Source organism: Balaenoptera ricei, chromosome 18, assembly GCF_028023285.1.
Source record: "Balaenoptera ricei isolate mBalRic1 chromosome 18, mBalRic1.hap2, whole genome shotgun sequence".
Taxonomy (NCBI): domain Eukaryota; kingdom Metazoa; phylum Chordata; class Mammalia; order Artiodactyla; family Balaenopteridae; genus Balaenoptera; species Balaenoptera ricei.
Window position 1 is genome coordinate 10,600,766 of NC_082656.1, and position 26,730 is coordinate 10,627,495.

General features: G+C 39.0%; 1 protein-coding gene across 4 annotated transcripts in view; it reads left to right on the forward strand.

Moving 5' to 3' along the window:
• Positions 1-26,730, forward strand: part of RFC3 (replication factor C subunit 3) — a 775,950-nt gene that overhangs the window by 400,790 nt on the left and 348,430 nt on the right. For all 4 annotated transcript variants that reach the window (XM_059902817.1, XM_059902818.1, XM_059902819.1 and 1 more), the window contains one exon: positions 96-286. The gene's annotated coding sequence lies outside the window, so the exon portion shown is untranslated. The remainder of the gene's footprint in view (positions 1-95; positions 287-26,730) is intronic.

Here is a 26,730-nt window from a genome sequence, read left to right on the forward strand (position 1 = left end):
CACTCATCTCCGCCACACCAACATTCACAGCAGGAGTGGCTACAGTCATTTTGTTTTCATTGCTGTTTTGAAAAACATTTTTATTTCTCATACAGATAAATATGAAACCTCAGATACAGAAGAATTGGCGAAAACCATTTCAGGTGGTTAGAATAAGTTGCCATAGTCCAGACATGGAGGCAAGGATGCTGGAATAATTCTGTAGAAGCAATCCAACTTGTGCTTAGGAGCCCATGGCCTGGAGGTGATCGGGGGAGAAGAGTCTGGAAAGGTACACCGGATCATGGTAAGGAGAACCCTGGATAAAAAGCATTTGGACTTTTCTGTGTGAGTGATCCCTATCACTCACAAAACCAATGATCACTCAAGCCAAAGACAGTTTTTCAGTAGAAACTTTTCCATCTTTACCGTTTTGCTTTAGGGAAATATTGCATGAGTAGGATGGAGTCAACCAGTGTGGCCAAGTGGGGAAAGAGAGATAGAAAAATCCATAAAAAGACTATTGCAGAAATTTCTTTGTATGTATTGTGTGTATAATAAATACAGAATTGAAGCAGTTTATTTTAATACCTCAGTTATGTGCTGGGCACCTCTAAAGGACATGGAGCCTGTTTGGTTTATTGTTTCAGTGAATTGAGGAATATCCTGTGGGTTGAAAAAGTCATTGCTATTATTTTTGGTGGCAATTCTCAAAAAAACTGTTCAGAAATTTAGGAATTAGAAAGATCTTTTCCACTTATATATGGCAATCAAAATACTTTGGTATTTTCTACACGGTATTAAATTTGACTTCAACAGAAATAAGGGGCACATTTGCAAGTGATTGTATGGCAGTTATAGAGTGGCTGTCCAAGCCCCTCAAGGAGGCCACAGCCAATACAAAGATCAGAATTGACTTTCCATTAGAACTATCTTCCGACAAATGTCACAACGCTGAGTGTTGTGAGTGGTGAAATTGTCTTCCAGAAGAATGGAATTCACTCAATTCAATGTCACCTGCTCCATCCAGAAGTCAGCCTCCAAATTCATTGTGCATGTGTAGTCGAGTTTGGGGAGATGGGGAACCACACGGGATTATAGAAAGTGCTCACTTTCTACTTCACACTTTTCTATATTGTTTTCATTTCTTCATGTGCATAGATTGATTTTATAGTAAACATAATATCAAAATAAATAAACAAAACATGTCATCACCGGGCACAACGTTATTCCTACTGCTTAATGCTGACTTGGCTGGGGCATCTAAAATTAAGTTGAGAAACTAAAGTGTAACAGCTGTTTCAGACTTCTGCTTCAATTCTGTTGAACTATTTGGAAGTGGAGTGGAGGTGCATAGGAACTAAGGGAAATTACATCTAATACAGCATTTGGAGCGTCAGTCTATATTATTTGGTCTATTTCATCTCTCTCAAGAGACCACCTGCTAAGATAAATCAACTTTAGTAATTTAATACAATTAGGATGAAGTCAGAGTTAGAGCTGCCTTGTGACAAATTCTCCTTCAGCATCAGAGAGTGTTGAATCTACACATTGGGTTCTGGTCCACACATTGAACCCTAGAAAAGAAGAAACAGAGAGAGGCATAGTCACTAGATATGAGGGAAGGTACCTTTACTACGTACTTGTTTTTAAAGAGTGCCCTATAGCAAGGCCTTTTTTTAAAAATAAATTTATTTATTTATTTTTGGATGTGTTGGGTCTTAGTTTCTGTGCAAGGGCTTTCTCCAGTTGTGGCGAGCGGGGGCCACTCTTCATCGCGGTGCGCAGGCCTCTCACTGTCACGGCCTCTCCCGTTGCGGAGCACAGGCTCCAGATGCGCAGGCTCAGTAGTTGTGGCTCACGGGCCTAGCCGCTCCGCGGCATTTGGGATCTTCCCAGACTGGGGCACGAACCCGTGTCCCCTGCATTGGCAGGCGGATTCCTAACCACTGCGCCACCAGGGAAGCCCTACGTACTTGTTTTTATCCAAGCCCTGTGATAGGGCTTACTTATGTTAACAAATTAATACCCACTAATATTCATTGTATAGATGAAGAACCAGGTTCAGAGAGGTTGGGTAACTTACCAAAATTAGGCACTAAGTGATGGAATCATTTCTTAGAATCCTTTTTGTTTCCAAAGTCTTGTTTCCCCCCCATACAATATTTTCCTCCTTGGTTAAGGTATAATCCATTGTGATTTATCTGAAGTAACTGCGTGTGTATAGCCCAGAAAAGGCAGAGCCAAGATGGTGGGCACTGCATCCAGAAGTTCCCTTTCCTGCCAAAGCTCAACTTGGCAAAATTATTCCTAGAGGTTGGACTTCAGGATGATAAAACAGTCACCAAGTGGGGTTTATTTATTTATCTTTAGTGAACTGGTGCAATTGCTCAGACTGAGCAGTAAGTAAACATCCTGCCAGAGAGAGATGCAGATAGGGAGAAGCAGTGAAAACAAGTTCTTAGTTCCTTTAAAATTGTTTGCTGTAATTTTGGTTGGCAGCCCAGTGAGGAAGCTCTTTTCCTGTCGAGTTCTGATTATGATTGCTGTGCAATTGTTTGCCCACCTCTCTGACTCCGAATGCTCACTGCTCTCTGGGTTCAGAAGTAATCACTGTGCTGCATTTAAAGTGAGGAGAATGACTACCAGAAAAATTCCATATGAATTAATATAAGTGAACACCTTCTATCAGCAAAACTGGAGTGTTGAGTTGGTGACTTGCAAATGAAAGGCGAATGAATCGATGTGGTGCACAGAGCAGCCACCCAACTAATGCTCAGTAAGAATGTGCTTTCCTCCCGAGTCCTTCTGCTCACAGCCCTCACTCCACGTTTCCTGGATGACTGACTCAGCCTTGGTTTCACAGTGGCCTGGTCTCCATTGCCAGGGTAGAGATGTGTGCCAATCATTGTACCTCGAGAGAATGGAGATGAAAGTGTTTTTCTCCTAAATTACTTGGAAAATTGCCTAAATTTCCTGTTTCATTTTTGCTACAGCAGGCCTGACCTTTAGCTGAGAGGGTCTAACCCACCTAGGCCGTTACTGGGTGACTTCTGCAGGGCCATTTCTAAAATGCCATTTTGTAGTCATTGTTGCCTAGTTTAGTTGCTGGAATATTATGGCTTTGAACTTTCTTAAGTTTCTTCTCACTGAAAAGCCCAAGCTACTTGTCAGATTTCAAAAGGATTCAATATATGCCAAATGGAAAATGGGGAGCATGATGAAAAAATTAGCTGCCCCATATTTACAAACTTGAATATGCTCAGTTCAGATGTGTTTTTCATGTTATGTTTTCTATAACGAGGATCCTTGATCCCCTTAAATAGAAGGGTCCTCCCTAAGGAGAGCAGGATAAGCTTTCAGGTAAGATCCCATTGAAGCTATTGATATTGATTCAGTTGTTATATATGCAAATTTCTAAAGATCTGACACAGTGACTATAATGTATATTGAGTGCCTAGTATGTGCCACATGCTCTACTTATTTCACTGAATTTTGAAAGGAATCTTATGGTCAGGCATTTTCCTCATGTTTTTGTAGATGCCTAACTCTAGACCATATTTCTATTGGTGCAGAGATGGTATCCAATTTATTCACATCTGCATTTCCAGGAGAAAGCACAGGTCTTGCTTATGATAAGTACTTAATGAATGTTTGATGAATTAACTCTGACCCTCTGGATGTTTGTTAACTGTTGAACTGAACTACAGTACTTGAGAAAACTGAGGATCAGAAAAGTTAAGTGATACACCCAGACCGCAAAGTCATTAAATAGTGGGACAAAATTCAAACCGATCCTGGTCCCTTATTTAGGAACCATCTATTCAGACCAAAAACGGTCAAGAATCCCTCCCACAGAACATTTCTCTTGCTTCTCTCAGCACCTCTGTGAGGAGGACCATTACTGATGGATTACCAAGCCTGGGTTTGTTCTCTGGGACACATTGCCTCCCAATTCACAAATCTGGTTCTCCCTGGTGCCGAAGAAGGAACCTTTCCCAGTTTGGGGACCCTCATGGGAGGAGTGACTGATTTATTTTGTTTCTTACAGGAGAGAGGCAGGGAAGGGCACTTATATTCTGTGACAAGGGGATAGTTGGCTGTTGTGTTCTCCCTTCCCTGCCTTTGGCAGACAAAATGATGTGACAGCCCTGAGTACTCAGAAAGCTAATCCATGGTGGGATTGAGGCCTTTTCTGGGATTAGCTAAAATCTTCTCCTCTGAAGGAAACAGAATCCTTAAGTCCAAGTGACACCGAGCTGAGCTGTGCATTTGTTTAGGAATTTGATCAAGAAGATGAGAACAGACTAGCCAGGGGGAAAGGCAGCAAATGACAAAAGGCTACAGGAATTTTGGCTCACAGCAAAATGTGTCAGGAGACACAAATGCTTGAAACAAGCAGATTCCAGGGCAAGAGAAAAATCGAGAATGAGGAGGAATGTGGAAGATTAGGTAGTGACTACAAATGTGAATGTTAGTCGATGGAGTTTTTGAAATAACTTAGATCTTCCTATGATTTTCAAACTTAGGTCCTAAATTATCCAAGTTAATATGTATAACTCTGAAAATATTTAATTCTTCTAATGAATTGATTTTATTTAAAAATATATAATTGAGGAGAAAATAGAGCTAATAGGTTAAGCTTCTTTACTCTAACATTTGGTTTCTGATCACTGGACCAAAAGACCCATGATTTCATACTGAATCTTCCCTTGCTTTATAGAAGGTCCTTTGGTCTCTGAACCTCAGCTCCCACACCTGAGATAGTGGTGTAGCACTGTGGAGGCCATGTCTTTGGGTTCTTAACTTGCCTCTAAGCACTACCTACCTGTCTGACCTTGGGCATATTTCTTAGCTTTTTCTGTGCCTCTGTTTCCCTGTTTCTAAAATTAAAAGGATACTAGTATCTACCTCATTGTTTATCTGTAAGAATGTCATGATCCTCACAACACATAAAGCATGTTGACCAGGGCATGGCACAACAAATGTGTCATAACAGGGAGATGAGGGCTAACGTTGCTCCATCCCTCAGTTGTTGTGAGGATCAATCAACTGAAAGAATGCATTTTGAGAACCTTAAGTGGGTATGTAATGTACATATGTGCTTAGGTAAATGAGAAGCATTCATGTCATTATCAAGTAATTTTGTGTTTTTTGTCTGCTTGCTGATTTTCCTCAAATTGCTTGATGAATGTGCAATTCTCCCTAAAGAAATAGGGCTCTCATGTCAGGATCTCTGTTTAGAATTTCTTTTGTATTCTTTAACATCATTCGACAATGTTTGTAACATTTGGCTGTTTCCAAAGCCCTTTCAGAGACATCTCAGTCGCTCCATGTGGCAACCCTTTTATGGTACGTGTTGTAACTCTCCCTTCACAGATGAAGGAACTGGAGCTCAAGGTGACTTTTTCGGCATCCTGAGGAGGGAGGGAGATGTATAAGAGGCAGATCTATGTTATGAACCTAGACCTTTCCATTCCATAGTCCATGTTCTCCCCACCTTCGGGGCTGCCTCTTGTAAGTGCTTACCTACCCAGCACTCAAGAGTCCACTCAACGTGGACCACACACGGGGCTGGTCTGCTCCGGAGCACTTTCCTCAGCCAGGCAGGAGTCTAGACCCACCGTGTGACTGAATGGGGGAGCCTCCCTGAGCCCCTCATTCCCTGCCGCCTGTTTTCCTAGTCTAGCTGGGGCTGACCCTGGTGCTCATCTCCCACAGGCACTGTGCACAGTCACATGGGACAGCCCAGTAAAGGTCAGGGACTCAGACAGCAGCTTCACCAGCCTCGTTTTAAAAACTCCCACTTTGCTGAATTATTGCAATAATTGCGTCGCCATCTATGCTGTGTGAGGTTGCCCTCTGAGGGCAGAAGGTCAGCAGCTAATCAGCTGTCCTCTGCCCCTCAGAGAGATTTGAGCAACCTGCCGCTGCAGCTCGGAGCCACCCGCCCTCAGTGCTAGGCCTCCGTCTGCCCATCTGTATTCCTGTCCAGGCGAGCACAGCTCGCCAGAGGCGAGGGTCAGGACGCTCCCGCGCTCTCAAATCACTCCACAGCAATACTCTTTATAGATCCTATTATTGTCAGTAGAAAACCATTTTGAAGCTTGTATGTGATTAGGGCATATGGCCAGCTGGAGGCATTTGAAAAAAATATCTTTTAACATTTCCTTTTATTGAATTTGGAGAATCTGTGGTTTAATGCAGAGTTTCATACTGCAATTGAATACAGCAAAACTTGGAAGAAAGCTTTTTTAAAGCAACAGTTGGATTGTGTAACGCTTTGATTAAATAGTTGTTAGTGAGTCACATTTCCTTGCACTCATCAAGGGCTTTTCTCTAACAGCGGTAATTCTCACCTTTGACTTCATTATTTTATGAAGTAAGACAGAAGGCAAAATGAAATACAATTTAACAAGTTTTTTACTCATCCAATATGCAAAAAGAGAAACCTAGAGGATGTACAAAAAATAAGCCGGCATACTGCCAAGCTTTCTAGGCATGAGGTTTTTTAAGATCTAAAGTCACTGGTTATAAAATTAATAAATTGGTTTTCTGATTAAAATATAACCAACCTTCAAAACGATTTCTCCTCTTTATCCCTGAGACACTCATGCATGCTGTGTGCATAAGGCAATGAATCAGGAACTTCCCAGTGATAGTGTGTTGTTTCTCCTGTTCTTATAATGAAAGGATATTTAACAGTGTATTGTTATATCACTCATTGTGTTTATGATTTTGTCTCCTCTTTTCTGGAAACTCAATTGCACAGTTCTAGAGGGCAGAGATCATGTGTTTGGTGTCTTCCATATTCCCCCTGCTTTGATTGTAACAGGAATGTATCTCACATGTAGGAGATGGGAGAAAGGCAGAGGGATTCTAAGCCAGAAAGGTTCTAATATATAAAATACAAAAATATGTGGCTTATATTGAAACACAGCTATTTGGTACTTCAACATACGGGATGAGTACTATGTAAGGTTTTTGAAACAGGAAATGGAAAAAAAAAAAAAAAACTAGAGAAAGAGGGTCTATTTTTTTCTATGGGATCCCCAGAGGCAGTTGATCTAGAAGATATTTCTTCCCATCTGTGGTGAGACTGCTAGCTATTTACAAGAATCTGTTTCCTCTCCTTCCCAGCATTCAGCTAGAACTCATTTTCCAGTTGCCCTTACAGTTTGGTGTGACCAAATTATATTTACAGTGAATGGAATATGAGGAGAAGTGACATTTGTCCTATCTAGGCCTGGCATAAAAATCTACCACACATGCTCTTCCATATTCTTCCCATTTTTGCTGACTTTGAAAGACATCTGTCAGAGGTGACAGTCATTACTAGCCTGGTGCCCTGAATGCCTGTGTGGAACATACTGCCCCCACTGACATGAACCACCCTGAGCCACCTGACCTATCACATAAATGAGAAGTCTCTGTTATTTGGAGGCATTACATGTTGGGCCTGTTTGTTACTGCAGTTTCACATACTCTAATACACTTACAACTGTTGGGTCAGGATAAATGCTTCATCTAGCTGAAAACTGAGAGCTCATTGGAATAGGACTCTCAGCAACATTGGTAGGGCACATTATTCAGAGAGACAGATCAGGCAGTGCTGATGTGATACTAAAGGTTCTGGCCTAGATAACTAATAAGAACCCACTGTATGGCATAGGGAACTCTACTCAATTCTCTGTAATGACCTATATGGGGATAGAATCTAAAAAAGAGTGGATATATGTATAACTGATTCGCTTTGCTGTACAGCAAAAACTAACACAACATTGTAAATCAACTCTACTCCAATAAAAATTAATTAAAAAAAAAATAAATGTTCTGCCTTTACTGCAGCATTTCTCAAAGTGCTATTCAACAGACATCTAAAACAGGCTCAGTGGGCCGTAGAATCTGCCAAAGACTCACTGCCAAGTTAATGATGATGGTTGGAAAAAGCAACACTCTAGACTTCAGTGAGAAGAACAAAATGCTCCCGAATGAATATATGAGCTATTTGGGATTCTGCAGGGAATGGGAAATGATTTGGGAAGCTCAGAGCACTAATGACACTTCTGTGTGTATATGTGTCAGTGTGTGAGTGTGTGTATGTGGATTTTCAAAGCCTTAGACTTCTTTCCCTTATCTTTTATTACCACTGCTTTTGATACCAGCCCTCTGTGATGGCTTTCCCCCAAGTAGGTATGCCTAAGGGAAGCAAGGGTTGCATATTAACTACATCCAGTAAAAGCAGAAGGTAGGACCCAAGGAGATTATGTGCAATTATTTGTTCTTGTTGTTGTTGTTATGGAGGATGTGGAATTTGCATCAACTAAGACTTATTTAGTGCATTTGCTTGTATTTTCCGAAAGTGTCTGAAGTTTTCTGCTTTCTAACTTTGTGCTTTTAAACTAGAGAATTAGTTTTCATCCGAGGCCAAAAATAATGATTTACTGTCATGTCTAGGTTTATTTGGCTAGTTATGAGATCTAGAGACAATTCAAGATTTTCATTTTTATCACTATACATAAAAATCTGATTAGCAAGTACTTTTCAGTGATCTCATTGTCTTTCAGAATCACCTCTGCTTTCTTACATTTGAAATTGTGCTGTAATTTTTAAAGGAGCCTGCCTTGTTTTCGGGCCTCTTTAAAGCTCTCTGCTGGTCTATTGATGGGAAGTTCCCAGGAAAATTTTTTTCTTTTCTTCTGATTGGCTAAAGAAATGAGTGAGGCTTTCTGATGTGCACATGTGTGTGTTAATCCTAAGATTTATTGTCTAATTGAAAAGTCAAAAACAAGGCTGAGAGAGTGTTCGTTTCTTTTTATTTATTTTTGGGTGTGTTGGGTCTTTCGTTTCTGTGCGAGGGCTTTCTCTAGTTGCGATGAGTGGGGGCCACTCTTCATCGCCGTGCGCGGGCCTCTCACTATCGCAACCTTTCTTGTTGCGGAGCACAGGCTCCAGACGCGCAGGCTCCAGACGCGCAGGCTCAGTAGTTGTGGCTCACGGGCCTACTTGCTCCGCGGCATGTGGGATCTTCCCAGACCAGGGCTCGAACCCGTGCCCCCTGCATTGGCAGGCAGACTCTCAACCACTGCGCCACCAGGGATACCCTCGTCTCTTTTTCTATTTGAGCTAGGTATCTAAGAGTAATTAAGTAGCTGGTAGATCTGGCAGCACCATGCTTACTTTTCTGCCTCCAGTAATTGGACCCGAGTAGTAGCTGATCCCTTAGAAGGCTCGTGAGCTTCTCTGCCAGAGGACCTGCAACTTGTTCACTGTACATATAAGCATTTACATAGGTTGCTGCATTTATGTATGATATTTTCCTGGTCTGTGTACAGGTTTGAGTTTGCAGTCCTGGGTTTAATTGTTATACTGTGACTTTGTATTTCTAAATGCATATAATTGAGAAAACAATTAGTATAAACCTGATATCTGAAGGAGATTTTAATTAGTTATTCATATATTTCAGGTGGTTCAACACCAGAAAAGAAAGCCCTATGCCATTCATTTATGAAAGAGAATGTAAAAATTCAACATAAAATATTAACCATGTATTAAAAGACCAAAGAGTGTTTAGTCAAACATTGCAAGAAACAGTAACATGAGAAATATATTCTAATTCGTTATATTAACAGATGAAAAGAGGAAAAATAAATCTAATCATTTTAATAGATGCTAAAAAGGAATTTGACAAAATTTAATACCTATTCATGATTTCAAAAAACAAACAAAAAAATCTTCTCATATTAGTATAGAAGAAAATTTGTTTAATTCCAGAAAAAATATGTGCCAGAAATCCAGGCCTTAATGGTGAAATGGTAGGTGTGTTCCCATTAGGTTCAAAAGTAAGATACGGAAGCTTGCTGCCATTGCCAGTATTCAATGTTGTGTGGAAAGTCCTAGCTGGTGCAATAAAGTAAAGAAGTATGTGTATAAATATGGGCAAGAAGGAGAAAAACTCATTGAATGGGATATGCAGTCTACCTAGAAAAGGAATAAAATCAACTAGCAACATCTTAAAACTATGTTTAGCAAGGTGGCCAGATACACCAATGAATAATGAGTTCATCAGCCATGCTTATGTGATGTGTAATGAAACTTTAGTAAAAACCCTTGAACAACTTGAACAATGAGATTAGAGAGTTCCTGGACTGGTGAACAGAGAGGACATGGAAGCTCTGCGTCTCCTTCCTTACCCTGCCCTATGCTTCTCTTCCATTTGCCTATTCCTGAATTATATCCTTTATAATAAAAATATAATCAGAAGTATAGTGCTTTCCTGAATTCTGGGAGTCATTCTAGTAAATTATCAAACCTGGAGGGGGTAGTTGTAGGAACCCCTGAAAATGCAGTCAGCGGGGCAGAAGTGTGGGTAGCCTGGAGACCCCATTTGCAGCTGGTGTCTGAAGTAGGGCCAGTCTTATGGGACTGAGCCCTTGATCTATGGGATGTGTGCTAACTCCAGGTAGTTAGTGTTAGAATTGAAATGAACTGTAGGACACTCAATTGGTGTTCAGAGAATTGGAGAATTGTTTGTTGTTGGAAAGACACAATAATGATTAACAAAAAATCGTCAGTAATTATAGAGGAAAAAATGTTAAATTGGCATGTATAAAAAATTGAGCACGCTTATAGGCATGCAAAAATAAAAAATTGGGAGTTGAGACAGCTCTCATAAAAAAGAGCTCCCTCAGAATGTCACAATCAAACTATCGTGTGCTCATTTTTGCAGTCATTATACAGTCTTCATCAAGGTCACTTGTGAGCACAGAGCACAGCATATTTTTTGATTTTTGAGAGGTGTGGTCCCAGAAACTTATTTATTTCATGAAAGAAACCCTATCTCACATACAAGATTACTGCCATATTCTTATGAAGAAGTAAATCAGGACTTGTTAGCATATAGGGGCTGAAGAGAAGACATTATAAAGAAGAAAAGGAATCATTATAACTAGAAAAATTTAATTATTAATTAAAATGCTATAATATTATGTAAATATTGTCTGGAATAAACAGAAAGAATATATGCACATGAGCATATCCATCTTCATACATGTGTACATACACATGAGCAAAGAATCACTCTGGAAAGACTCACAGGAGACCCAATGGCAGCTGGAGTTGGGAGGGTGGGAAACAGTGAAAGTAGAAAAGTAGGAGAGACACATCTTTTATGTATCCTTATACAAAGCATAAGGATTTTTTATTTTTTCCCACTTTACCATGTGCAGGTGTTACCTTAAAATTAAATAAAATAGAGAAAAATAAAAGCCTTATTGTTATTCACATTTTACAAATGAGGAAACTGGAGCTCCAAGTAGTTTGGGGCTTAGTTATAAAACCACATTAGACAGATCATCTTCCAGAGCCCCTGCTATACTTTCAGGCATCAAAATCATAAATCATTCATATCAAAGGTCTGGACCATCAAGGAAACATATATATATTGGATAACAAATAGCAACATGAAGTCCTGAGGTCTTTCCTAGGACATTAGGAGAGCTTAGGATTCATGAGACTGTTTTCTCAGCCTGATGAAGAGAAAATGAAATTGCATCATCACACATGCCCATGGAATAATAATTGTTCTTGATAAATAGCCTGGCTTTGGTTCCAGTGGATGGAATCCTGAAGAGAAAGATCTGGTGGTTTTCACACAGCATTTTGCAAGTCTGTCACCTTTGAGGGGGAGGATCTTGTTTGCCTTTTCTATGGACAATAGGTGTACACACTATACTTGAACTTGTCTTTCCTGTTTCCATAAAATGCAGTAGAGTGCCAGGTACCAGGCTAAAAGTATTTGTTTGATATTCTTATTTTTTGATGATAAAGATCGGGTAAAAGTAAAAGTACCTGTATTCATTATGCCGTGCCGCAGGTGAACCAAAAATTCTGTAGTTGGCACATTTCTATCCCTGGGGTATTATATGACAGCTATAAACCTATAAAAGGACTGATTTGCAAAGGAAACACTGACAAGCTTTCAGAATAGCAGTGCAAATGACACCACAAAGATTACAACTCTATGACATGTTTTCCTCATAAGATTTAAAGGTTTCAATTAAAAGAAAAAAACCAAAACAACAACCACTTTCCTTTCTTTGCTTGGAGTGCTGACGAAATTCCCACCAGGGCTTGAAATTCAGAAAATAAGTGGACTGCCACTGTCATAAGTGACTAACGAAGACAACAACAGCGAAGACAAAATCCCTGCCTGCCGTAGTGATCTACTTACGCAGCCAGAAGCGGACACAGTCACTTCAGTCACTGGGCCCAAGCCATTTGCCCACGTCAACATCTCATGTTTTCCGCAGTTGTTTGCCTGGCACTGTAGCCCTTTGTCTCCATAACTGTTCACTCTCCCTCAGCCTACCCCCGAACCCCCTCCCAGCTATGCCTCAGTGCCTTCCCAGATGGACAAGCCCGTGAGGAATTATTTTCCAGGAAAGAAATAACTGCTCCCTTAAGGGCTTTGCAACAAGTGTACCACAAACAGACCAATATTACATCTTAAACCCCAAAGCTTTCTCATTTGACAGCCTTCCTCATCTATTCTTCATCATCAGTGCAATACATACCGAGCACCCACTGCCTGCATCTATTCTGGGGACTTTGCAGAATGAGGACAAGCCTTTCGGTTCTAAAGAAGCAACCAATGGCACTCGGCCAGATAAAATCTACACGTTGCTGTTTTCTATTTTATGGTATTCTTACCTTCTCATTAATATTTGGGGGTGGATGACTGCTAAATGGAAAAGAAAACTAAGAGAGGAGAAGAACTATTTTGGAAAGTGTGAAAAGGGAAAAGCAAGCTTTATTTCTAAAATGAAGAAGCACAGAAACTGGGGTAAAGAGGTGTGAGGAGGGTGCTGAAGAACGTTTTTTTATGTCTCAATTTTCTATTAAATTCTCCTTTTGACAAAAAAGAAGTAAACACAAATTGTTCAGCCTTCTCTATCCATTCCCGTAATCCCACTGCCCTGCACGGAGCCCATCCTGGAAGTGGGGAGACCTGATGAGCTTCTGCTGACCCCCAGAGGAGGGTGGCCTGAATTAGGGCAGTGAGGGTAGAGCAAAGAGATGGACGAATAGACATTTATGAGGTAGGATGGCCAGGAGTTTCTAATGATCACGTGGGAAGGGAATCTGGAAAGGAGACAAAAGGCAAATATAATGTCTTAATTTCTGGTTTGGGCAGAGACATGTTGGCTTGCTGGTACAATTCCCTGTGATACTGGGTAAGGGACTCAGAGGAAGGAGAAGGCTGAAGCTGAAGACTTGTTCAGCTTAGGAAATAATACATATGTGGTGTATAAGGGTAAATTGATCAAGTTTCAAATGTAAAGGTGAGATGATCACGCTCACTTTGTTTACTAAAGAGGAGGGAAGTGGCTTCCTCCCTTCTCTCCCTTCCTTAGGGTGTCTCCTTGAAAATACAGGCGTTCTCATTCAATGTCTGACCTTGGATTTCACAAGGCAAGGTCATGAGCCTTCTGACCTTGGAACTGTAAACACAACCTCCAAGATGAACTTGGAAGTCCCTCAGAAGGTGTATGTGAGACAATCACCCACCAGAGGTGTGTCCTCTTGTCTCCAATGGAGATGAGAAAAATTGTTACTGTTTTTCTCTTTTACTTTTATAAATGAGGTTATGTGAAATTCTGTCCAGACTTGTAGACATATTCCAGCTACCTTTGCATGTATGTAAATCTGATAACACTCAATTTTAATTGTTTTCTCTCTCACTTCTGTATTGGTATAAAGGGGTCTTGTGTAGGTAGGATCGTTTTATTTCTCCAGTAGGTAGCCATGAAAAATGTAAGTGGAGATACCCAAAAAGCATTTGATTATACAGATGTGATATTATTAACTTGTAAAGTGTCAGAAATTATCCCTAGAGTGTGAAGAAAAGGAGAGTGGGGTTAGATCCCTGAGGACAGGGACAGACCATGATATTATGCTCACAGAAGAGATGCAGAAGAGTTCACAGAGGAGGGGGAAGGAAGAAGGTCTGGCACCTCTTGTTCACTGTGCTTTCCTGTGCCTAGACACACAATAGTGTTTGTTGAATGAATAAGTGAATATTGTCAGCCATCTCCCCAGCTTGAAGGTGGGAGAAGACACTCATCGGAAGTAGAGGAACATTTTACTAAGGCTTGGTTTGACTTTTTTCGTAGCTCAAGCTGTCACCTTTCCCTGTTAGCCAAGACCTTTCCTCTGTCATTTCTCTGTCAGAGAGACAGAGAGAAGATGACCCCAGTAGGAGGAACTCCACCATCTGATAATCAGCTCTTTCTTCATCCACATACACTGATTGGTGGGGATGCATTCTACCTGCGTTATTCTATCACTCCAATTTATATTCTTCCTATCCACTGTGTATTTTCTAACTCTCTCCTTGAAAAGCATTCTTAGAGTTTTGTCTTTATGTTTTTTAGAAATGTTTTAAGAAATAGAATATTCCCAAACCATAGAGGTTGTTGAATTCTTTTATGTTTTCCTTCCCCTAATATCCTCCTCCCTTTGTTAGAGGGAATCAGTATTAGGAGCTGTGTAATTATAGTTCTTTTAGTTTTCATTGTAGCTTTACTACCTTTACAGTATAACAAATATATGATTAAACTTTATATTAGTGGGTATTTATTAAATGGTATTATTTTGCATGTGACTTCACTTTTTACTCAACATTACAGTTCATGATTTTTTATAGGCAACTAAAAATTCATTCATTTCCACGGCTGTATACTATTTCAGTGTATCACAAATTCATCTATTCTCTGCCCAACCAGATTTGAGTTGTGCCCAGTGTTTTTCTACTATGAACAAGGCTGCTGTGGACATTCTTAAATGTGACTTTTGGTGCACATTTGCCAGAATCACATATAGTTAGGAGTAGAATTTCTGATCACAGGGTTCTCAGGCTTTGGATATGTTCACATTTGCAAGATAAGGCCAAACTATTTTTCAACTTGTTGCACTAATTTAATTTTCCCTCGGTGATATATGAGAGCTTCCATTGTTCCACATTTCCACCAATGTATAGCTCTGGCAGATATTTAAATCTTTTCACATTTATTTATCATTTGGACTAAGTAATGGTTTAAAATTCAAGAGGGACAAAAGAGTATAGAGTGAAAAATCTCCTTCTCATATTTAATTCCTCTTTCCAGTGGCAAAGAATATGACTAATTTGTAGTTTACCCTTTGAGATATAATCTATGCATAGCCAAGGAAATGTGTGTGTATATATATTCACCTTTTTTTTACATAAACAGTAGCATATCATACACACTCTTCTGCACCTTGGTTATTCTATTCAATGATAAATGATGAAGATTGTTTCATATTAGTACATAACAAACTCTTACATTAAAACTATCTTAAATTCAGATTTATAGAAAGTTGCAAGGGTAGTATAAAAAAATTCTTATCATTTTACCAAGATTCACCAATGTTTCATATTTTTTACATTTACTTTATAATTCTCTCAAATATTTTTATTATCATTTTTGAGCCATTTGAGAGTAGGTTGCATATGTCATATCCCTTTACCCCTTAATACTTCAGTATGTGTTTTCTGAGAACAAAGTTATTGTACAGTTACCAAAGTCAGAAAATGTAATTTTGATATATTTTTATCTATTATAGAGTCAGTACTCCAATTTAGTGATTGTCCAGAATAGTACTTAAGAGCAGTATTTTTTTTTGTTGTTTTTTTTTTCTTTAGAGGATCCAGTCCAGAATGAAAAGTTACATTTAGCTGATTATATCTTTTATTCTCCTTTATTCTGCAGTAATTCCTCAGACTTTATCTTTGATTATGTAGATACTTTTTAAGAATTAGGCCAGATGTCTTATGAAGTGTCTCTTGATTTGGATTTGTATCATAGTTCATGATTTTCACTGGAATGTGACCTAAGTGACATTTTGTCCGTCCTGGGATATCATATTCAGAGACACAGAATGTCTGTTTGTTCCTTATTGGTGATGTTAATTTTGATCATTTGATTAAGGTATTGTATGGTTGCTCCACTGTACAGTTATTGATTTTCCTTTTGTGATTATTAAGTACTTTGTGGGGAGATATTTGACACTGTATTTTTCCCCTAGATTTAGCATCCATTGAGAATTCCTACCTCAGTCAATTTTAACTATGATGTTTGCAAAGTATTGATATGTTTAAAATTCTATCATTTCTCCAATATGTATTAGTCAGCATTATACTGTAAGAAAGAGCTTTCCCTTCTCTCTCTCATTAATTAATTCACTCATTATCAGTACCATCTCATGGGTTCTTATTTTATTCACTGGATTGTAATTTGCCACCATTTCCCAGATTTGGCCAGTGGAGCCCCTTAAATCTTTCTTTTGTTTCTCTTTTTATCAATGAATTCATGTATATGCAATAAAATTCTCCCATTTAATTTATACAGGGTATTCATCACCACAATCAAGATTAGAACAGTTCACTTATCCTAAAACACTTTTGTGCCCATTATAGCTGATTCCTTCCCACCAGCTCCAACTCCTAGCAACCACTGATATGTTGCCTTTTTACAGAAGTTCAAGTAAGTGAAATAAACTTGAATCCAATTTGGTAAAGATTTTTAAAAAATATCCATTGCTAGATTTGCTAACATTTTGTTTAGGATTTTTATATGCAAGTTCATGAGTGAGATTGTATTTAAATTTTCTTTCTCATTCTGTCCTTGCCAAGTTTGGGGATCAAGTTACTGTGGCCTCATAAAGGTATTTGGGAAGTATCCCTTTTTATAATTTCCCAAAAGAATGTATAAGATATAGGAATGATTCATTCCTTGAAAGGTACATAGAACTCACCTGTCTGGGCCTGGTGTCTTCCTTGTGAGAATATTTTAGACTACTGATTCAATTTGTTCAATTATTATAAGACTCTTCAGGCTTTTCATTTCTTTTTCAGTCAGAATAGGTCAATTATTTCATTCTAGGCCTCTGACCGTTTAATGGAGCTTCAAGATTTAATGACACAGTTATTCATAGCATTCTCTTTGAATTTTGTAATCTCTGCTTTATCTGTAATTATGTTCTCTTTTTAAAATTCCTAGTATAGCTTATTCATACCAATTTTTCTGATGCAAGTTTGTCAAAGATTTATAATTTTTACAGGGTGTGTGTTTTAAGAGCCAGATATTGAATGTGTTAATCTTCTCTATTATATGTCTGTTTTCCATTTGAAACCATAGTGGAGAGAGCAAAGATTCTTTAAAGGATCCCTTTTCTGGCAGGTGGATTTTTTTTTTTCTGGCCCATTTTTTTTTACAATACTATAGTCATCTTCACACTCCTGACCTAATGTCACATCCCACCTTCAGCTTTGCCACTTTGAGTGGTCCCAGGGCTTTGTTCAATTCCAAGTCATCTCCGAAACTCTCCTTTTGCCCCCAGGACAGACAGATTCTGGGTTAAGAGGTTGTTTCTCAATCATTTGCTTTCAACTCATTTATTTCCTGGTAGGTATTTTACATACTGTCCTGCAAGCTCATCAGTGAATTTTAAAATGTGCTTGTTATAATTTATCCAGAGGATATTATGAGAAGACAGCTTTTAAAAATATCTAGCCTGCATACACTTAGGAGCTGAGGTCCATTTAAAGACAAATTTAAACTGAAAGTAAAATTAGAAAAGAAAAAATGATTCTGTGTAGCAGTGCTGTCCAGTAGAACTACAATGTGAGCCACATATGTAATTTTCAATTTTCTGGTAGCTACGTTAAAAAATGGGAAAGAAACAGGTGAAGTTAATTTTTAAAATAGATCTTATTTGACCTGGTAATATCCAAAAAATTACTATTTCAACGTAATCAATATAAAAATTATTAATGAAATAGTTTACATGTTTTTGCACTAAGTCTTCAAAAGGTGTGTATTCTTTACACTTATGGCACAGTTTAATTTGGACTAGTCACATTTCAAGTGCTCAGTGTCATAGTGGCTATAATACTAGATAGTGTCATATATGGTGTCTTTACCATGTTTTTATTATATCTATCTAGCTTTTCTCTATATATACTTAGTCCCTCAAGTCTTTTCCTGATATCATCTTTGCCTTTAGAAAATAATAATAATTATGAAAATAAATAATAATAATAATTCTCATTTTCTCTATATGTAAGGAGAGAAAATTTTCAGACCTTCTTGGGCTTAACAACTTTAATTCATATAAGACCTTGATATAGTCAAAATATGTTTCATTGTTAAAGGCTACTGCAAACCAGGAATAGAGGTGATGTTTCACTTTTGGAGTTTAAAGCTTTGGAATAAAAAGAAGTGGGCATTTGATATGCTTAGAATTTGTATCCGTTATGGTAAAATGGGGAAGCAAAATACTTCAGAATATTTGTGAGTGCTGTATTTTAGGAGCTGAAAGATGATTCCATTTTTCCATACTAATGGATTTAAGGGATAACTTCATAGTTATTATCACACTGAATATATTTAATCATTTTAAACATCACTGGATGTTTAAAAAGCAAATGACCTATCATATATAATACCTGCCATGTACTAGGCTCTGTTTTAGGGGGATAGAAGTAGGAATAATTCATTCCTGCCATCGTGGAACATCTCACAGTAGACTGTGATTCCACGTATTGCAACAAACATAATTAGTGTTATTATTTATATGTTCATTAATTATGTATGGCACTCTCAGGTAGACACAAAATAGAAGATGTACAATTTTGCCTATGTATATTGAGAAATTGGGGGAAATTTTCATAGGCTGTACTTGATCCAGGTCTTGAATAATGTTCAAAGTCATAAATGTACACTGTTTGTCAGTGACCCCTGAATAAGTTTAACATACGGAGGCTCAGTGGTATTCCTAATGCATTCATTTAATTATAGCTAAATTTTGAAAATATTTACTTGTTTGCTTCAGTTTCTTTTTTAGGTATAGTCATGATCATCCAGAAAACAAAGTAAAACATTTCAGAATGATTAAAAATTTTTGTCGTTCTTGACAGAAAATTGTAATAGTTGCTTTAAAAAAAAAAAGCATTTTTTTTTCCTAAAGAGGAAAGATATTCATTTTAATAATATGATGACTGAAAATAATTGACTCAAGATTTATGGAATAACAACACTATAAAGTGTCTGTCTTAGTGTATAATGGTTGCTTCCTAGAGCTTAAGAAACTTAATTCTTGCTTTTTAATTCTTTTATTTCTTTTGATTAGTTGGTATAGAATTATCCCAATCTTTTTCAGAATTTATGGACAGTATCCTCTTTTTTTCCTTCCTTTCTTTCTTCTTCTTTTCTTTCTTTCAACTAAAAAACAAATGTGGTCCCTTATTGTGAAGATTGCAACTCCTTGAGTGGAACAGGTGTGTCTCAGTAATAGTACTGTTGAGGGAAGGCAAGTTACAGACATTTTCACCAGCATGGAAAATGCATGATAATAGAGCAAGTTGTTCATCTTTGACCTTCAGTAATTTTTAATAGTCAGGAAGAGTGGTTAGTATTCCAATTAACACCTTCAGAAACTGCCACTGATGAATGAGTAGCACAGTGATGAATGAAGGTAAATCTTGCTCAGCACATCCTGTGCAAAGCAACCTTTTTGTCAGGGAAAATCGAAAGCTATCAAAAAACTCAGAGCAGAGAGAACAGCCAGGAGACTATCACACCAAGTGTATTCTTGGGAACCCTAATCCTACGAGATATTTGGTGAAGAGAAAAACAAAAGGTTTCCATAGTGAAATAAGTGGGAAAAGTTGCATAGCTCTTTTCTTGGAGAAACAAAACAAAGATGAACACGTTCAAGATTTTGAAAAGTTTAAGTAAGCTTAAATAGTTTAAGTATGCTTAACCCATCATTTCCCAAAATTTACTTGACCAGAAATCATTTTAAGTCTTGACTCTTAATATGCCAATGTTCCTAGGAAGATTCTTTGCAAAATATTGTACTACATTTTCGTTTGTGATCATTCTAAGATATAAATATGACTCTGTTATAATTGAGCTTAAATGTTGCATTGGTTATCTATTTCCCATAGGGTCAAGTTCGAAACTACCCAGCAGGGATACAAGACTCTTTCCTGGTTACCTCTTGAGCTCATTTCCAAACACTCCCTGACATACTTTGCCTGTTTTCAAAGTATGCTCTGCCCTCTAATACCTCCTGTACTGTGCTCTTTGTCTGGATTCCCCTTCCTTTCATATCCTGAGAGAAAATTCCGAAACAGCCTTTAGATCCAGCTCAAGCATGGCCTCTCTGTGGGAGGGTTCCTTGGCCATCACTCACATCTGTCCCATAATCAACAAGCTTTCTGTGCGTGTTCTCCAGCCTTCTGGGACACCCTGTGTATAAGTTTCTACTTGTATAGACAGTTTGTGTTGTGTTGCAGTTGTTTTTTGTGCCTATTTTTTCCACTATGATTCAAACTTCTTGACAGCAGGTGTGTTTGTATTAGTATCTTTTAAAAGTGGATTAAAGTAAGACTTTAGTGAAGTTTGTTAAAAGAACAATTAATATATGTAGAAATTGTCAAATACATAATTGTAATGGTAAGTGGAATTTCCAAAGGAGAGTTAAATTAAATTCTCTTGAATTCTCCTTGGGAAGGAGAATGTAGAAACTATCTTTATTTTTATTTTTTGTGCTCTTGGTTTTATTTCCTGCTTTAGGGCTGTAATTTATATTCTTTTTTTAAAAATTAATTTATTTTATTTATTTATTTTTGGCTACGCTGGGTCTTCATTGCTGTGTGTGGGCTTTCTCTAGTTGCAGTGAGCAGGGGCTACTCTTCGTTGTGGTGTGCGTGCTTCTTTTCATTTTTTTGAATTTTATTTTATTTATTTTTTTATACAGCAGGTTCTTATTAGTTATCTATTTTATACATATTAGTGTATATATGTCAATCCCTATCTCCCAATTCATTCCACCACCACTGCCTCCACCCCGCTTTCCCCACTTGGTGTCCAAACGTTTGTTCTCTACATCTGTGTCTCTGTTTCTGCCTTGCAAACTGGTTCATCTGTACCATTTTTTAGATTCCACATATATGCATTAATATATGATATTTGTTTTTCTCTTTCTGACTTATTTCACTCTGTACAACAGTCTCTAGGTCAGTCCACATCTCTACAAATGACCCAATTTCATTCCTTTGTATGGCTGAGTAATATTCCACTGTATCTATGTACCACATCTTCTTTATCCATTCATCTGTCGATGGGCATTTAGGTTGCTTCCATGACCTGGCTATTGTAAATAGTGCTGCAATGAACATTGGGGTGCATGTGTCTTTTTGAGTTATGGTTTTCTCAGGGTATATGCCCAGTAGTGGGATTGCTGGGTCATATGGTAGTTCTATTTTTAGAACTACCATACGCCTTATGCATTTGCCTTATGTATTCAGGTGCTCCTATGTTGGTGCATATATATTTATAATTGTTATATCTTCTTCTTGGAGTGATTCCTTGATCATTATGTAGTGTCCTTCCTTGTCTCTTCTAACATTCTTAATTTCAAAGTCTATTTTATCTGATATGAGTATTGCTACTCTGGCTTTCTTTTGATTTCCATTTGCTTGGAATATCTTTTTCCATCCCCTCACTTTCAGTCTGTATGTGTCACTAGGTCTGAAATGGGTCTCTTGTAGACAGCATATATACAGCTCTTGTTTTTGTATCCATTCAGTGAGCCTGTGTCTTTTGGTTGGAGTGTTTAATCCATTCACATTTAAGGTAATTATCTATATGTATGCTCCTATGAACATTTTCTTAATTGTTTTGGGTTTGTTTTTGTAGGTCCTTTTCTTCTCTTGTGTTTCCCACGTAGAGAAGTTCCCTTAGCATTTGTTGTAGAGCTGGTGTGGTGGTGCTGAATTCTCTTAACTTTTGCTTGTCTGTAAAGCTTTTGATTTCTCTGTCGAATCTAAATGAGATCCTTGCCAGGTAGAGTAATCTTTGTTATAGGTTCTTCCCTTTCATCACTTTAAATATATGGTGCCACTCCCTTCTGGCTTGTAGAGTTTCTGCCAAGAAATCAGCTGTTAACCTTATGGGAGTTCCCTTGTATGTATATATTTGTTGTTTTTCCCTTGTTGCTTTTAATAATTTTTCTTTGTCCTTAATTTTACTTATTTGTTTATGGCTGCGTTGGGTCTTCATTGCTGCATGTGAGCTTTCTCTAGTTGCGGCGAGCGGGGGCTACTCTTCGTTGTGGTGTGCAGGCTTCTCATTGTGGTGGTTTCTCTTGTTGCAGAGCACGGGCTGTAGGAGCACGGGCTTCAGTAGTTGCAGCACGTGGGCGCAGTAGTTGCGGAGCGTGGGCTTAGTTGCTCCATGGCATGTGGGATCTTCCTGGACCAGGGCTCAAACCTGTGTCCCCTGCATTGGCAGGCGGATTCTTAACCCCTGCGCCACCAGGGAAGTCCCTCTTTGTCTTTAATTTTTGTCAATTTAATTACGATGTGTCTCGGTGTGTTTTTCCTTGGGTTTATCCTGCCTGGGACTCTCTGTGTTTCCTGGACTTGGGTGGCTATTTCCTTTCCCATGTTAGGGAAGTTTTCAACTATAATTTCTTCAACTCTTTTCTCAGGTCCTTTCTCTCTCTCTTCTCATTCTGGGACCCCTATAATGTGAATGTTGGTGTGTTTAATGTTGTCCCAGAGGTTTCTTAGGCTGTCTTCATTTCTTTTCATTCTTTTTTCTTTGTTCTCTTCCATGGCAGTGAATTGCACCATTCTGTCTTCCAGGTCACTTATCCGTTCTTCTGCCTCAGGTATTCTGCTATTGATTCCTTCGAGTGTATTTTTCATTTCAGCTATTGTATTGTTCATCTCTGTTTGTTTGTTCTTTAATTCTTCTAGGTCTTTGTTAAACATTTCTTGCATCTTGTTGATCTTTGCCTCCATTCTTTTTCCGAGGTCCTGGATCATCTTCACTATCATTATTCTGAATTCATTTTCTGGAAGTTTGCCTATCTCCACTTCATTTAGTTGATTTTCTGGGGTTTTATCTTGTTCCTTCATCTGGTACATAGTCCTCTGCCTTTTCATTTTGTCTGTCTTTCTTTGAATGTGGTTTTCATTCCACAGGCTGCAAAATTGCAGTTCTTCTTGCTTCTGCTGTCTGCCCTCTGGTAGATGAGGCTATCTAAGGGGCTTGTGTAAACTTCCTGATGGGAGGGACTGGTGGTGGGTAGAGCTGGCTGTTGCTCTGGTGGGCAGAGCTCAGTAAAACTAATCCGCTTATCTCCTGATGGGTGGGGCTGAATTTCCTCCATGTTGGTTGTTTGGCCTGAGGTGACCCAGCACTGGAGCCTACAGGCTCTTTGGTGGGGCTAATGGCAGACTCTGGGAGGGCTCTCGCCAAGGAGTACTGCCCAGAACTTCTGCTGCCAGTGTCCCTGTCCCTGTGGTGAGCCACAGCCACCCCCCGCCTCTGCAGGAGACCTTCCAACACTAGCAGTTAGTTCTGGTTCAGTCTCCTATGGGGTCACTGCTCCTTCCCCCTGGGTCCTGATGTGCACACCACTTTGTGTGTGCCCTCCAAGAGTGGAGTCTCTGTTTCCCCCAGTCCTGTCGAAGTCCTGCAATCAAATCCCACTAGCTTTCAAAGTCTGATTCTCTGGGAATTCCTCCTCCCGTTGCTGGACCCCCAGGTTGGGAAGCCTGACATGGGGCTCAGAACCTTCGCTCCAGTGGGTGGACTTCTGTGGTATAATTGTTCTCCAGTTTGTGAGTCACCCACCCAGCTGTTATGGGATTTGATTTTATTGTGATTGCACCCCTCCTAATGTCTCATTGCAGCTTCTCCTTTGTCTTTGGATGTGGGGTGTCTTTTTTGGTGAGTCCGAGTGTCTTCCTATTGATGATTGTTCAGCAGTTAGTTGTGATTCCTGTGCTCTTGCAAGAGGGAGTGAGCGCACATCCTTCTACTCTGCCATCTTGATCCAATCTCTGTGCATGCTTCTTATTGTAGTGGCTTCTCTTGTTGTGGAGCACAGGCTCTAGGTGCACAGGCTTCAGTAGTTGTGGCATGCGGGTTCAGTAGTTGTGGTGCACAGGCTTAGTTGCTTCATGGCATGTGGGATCTTCCCAGACCAGGGATTGGACCTGTGTCCCCTGCCTTGGCAGGTGGATTCTTAACTACTCTGCTACCAGGAAAGTCCCTGTAATTTATATTCTTGTAAGCTGATCCTATCTAGACAAATTTGTGAAAATTCTATGTAAGTTGATAAAACCTCACAGATCTCCCAGTCCACTTATTCAGACATATGAATGATTGCAGCAGACTCTGATAAGATCTGTTATAATCTTTGTATTGCGTATTTGTGGAGCCTAGAAGATCACTATATAGCAATTTGTTGTGGAGTGTAGGTGGTGTGGTGTTCAGGACAACATGCAATAGACTGTGATATTAAGCATAACCGCAGGGAAGATTTAATTCACCGTGCTTAGAAAGAAATGCAAATGCTGAAGACAAATTTGAATTTTAGGAGAATGCTGGAATGCAATGTTGGAAGTAAGATCAATGTTTCCGTTAGTACAGAATCCTCACGTAGAGCCAAAGCCAAAGCTAAAATGGAATGTTGCTGCAGCATAATGGAGTGTCTTTGCTAATACCCTTGTTTATCTTTCTGCATTAAAGTGATAAATGAATTTTTAACTGCCTTTGAGATTTCATAACTCTCAGAAGCAATGCTTTCTCTTTTAAGATAATTTCAAAGGAAAAATCAAATATTCCAAAAACCATGTAGGCAGTGCGTAGAATGTGTGGGCAAACAAATGAATCTCTTTACAATTAATTATAAAAGAAAAAGAAAGCTCACCTTCTATCTGTTCTTCCTCCAATATTTTTTTCTTCATAAAACTGGACATGGTTCAATAAGGATATCACCTTAAAGAAACATTTCTCAGTGATGGCAGTGTTTAATAGGATGTGATTTAAGCCCTCCTGATTGGTGAAATAGGCTGCTTTTAGACTCAAAGATGATGTTACTATATCATGTCACTAGTCAGTCGTGCACTTTGAGTCCCTTCCTAGCCATCTGCCCAGATGCTTTCAGGAAAAGCAAGACTCATTAATTTTTCTCTTCAGCAAGAATGCACTGAACTCTGTTTTGTGTTAGGCATTGCATCAGGGATACAGCGATGAATGAAGATTGTTCTTGACATCATAGTGGGGAAAGAAAAAATAAATAGCTTTTGCAATGCAATGGTATAATTTTATTTCAAGAGTAAGGGTAAGATGCTATGGGAGTACATAGTGGAACACCTAATCCAGCCTTGGGAAGCACTGGAATGGGGAACATTCATCAAGACAACACACATCAGAATACCTCGCTGACTAGCTAGGCTAGATGTCCAGTCTGTGGCTGGGTCACATAGTCTTCTATCAACCTGTTCAGCAACTCCATCTTGCTAGAATGATGCTAAATGGACTCCATTGTGGGATGCTGCTTCTTACTTCGATGGCAATATACAGTTAGAGTTACATCTATTTATGAAACTAGCATTTTTTTCTTTCATGGCCAAAGAAATCTATACTTTAGCACATTTTATGAGAAACAAAAGAGAATAAGGAAACTTGGGAATGATAGATATGTTCATTATCTTAACTATGTGATGGTTTCACAGGTGTGTATATATGTCAAAACTTATCAAATTGTACACTTTAAATGTGTGCACTTTGTGTGTTGAGTATACCTCAGAAATCTGTAAAAAATAATATGCTAGGTATGCCACTGCTAAACAAATATAATAGACCACTGATATTTTAATAAACAATTTCCACTAATCAGGGACTTAAACTCACTGGGTGCCTGTCTCTCAATCCTGTCTTCTGTTTCCAAGTGCATCAAGGGCTGTGCTAGTTTGAATTTCAGAACTCGTGTAGCCAGAGAGAAAGATACTGTTCATTGGGGTTCCTGTGATGGAGGAAGCATTATTTTGGGTGAGGGTGGCAGTTGATAGGTAGTGATTGCAACTAATACCCTGGAAGATTTTTAGACCTGGGAAGCCAATACAAAATAATTTGAAGGCCGTTTTTAGCTGGGGTCAATTCGCAGTAAGATATCAGGGCTCAAGGCCAGGGATGGAAAGATGGGTAGTTTAGAATAATGGAGCTGGAGACCCTAGGAAGGTTCTAGTTCAGCAGGGGCTGAACCCATCTTAGTCATTTATACACATCATTGCAGCACAAGGAAATAAATCAATGTGGGATGAAGGGATGCAGATGGGTACAGGTTAAGACCTCCTCATATCCTTTCCAATCCTCAGAGACCAGTTGGCTCAAAGAGTAGGGGGAAAAATAAGAAAGCAAATAAGTCACCGTGCAAAAGAAGCAGAAGTTCCTGTAGCTTTCCATTCTTGTCACCAGAATGGTTCCTTAGTGCCCAATGGCTCTAGCCTAACAAAGCAGGAAGTTCTGATGCCATTAGGGGATTTTTGTGCACACACTGATGGGGTACTTCATATCAATGAGGCAGCAAGGGGGGAAGGGCTTCTCTGACACTTTGCACAAATGCTTCTCCTTCCCCCCATTTTCCTACCCAAGTCCAGAAAACACCTATACACCTTGTGGCCGGCATTCCACTCTCCTGTTAGAGGCTATAGATCGACTGGCCTGCTTCAAACCAGGCTGGGGTCAACTCAACCCCTCTGCCCACCCCTCTGAGAGTTCTTCTCACATTGGGTATAAATGCCTATTCTCTTGTCTTCGTTCTCCATGAGGTATGAGCTTGCCCAGAGGAGGGACCAAGTTT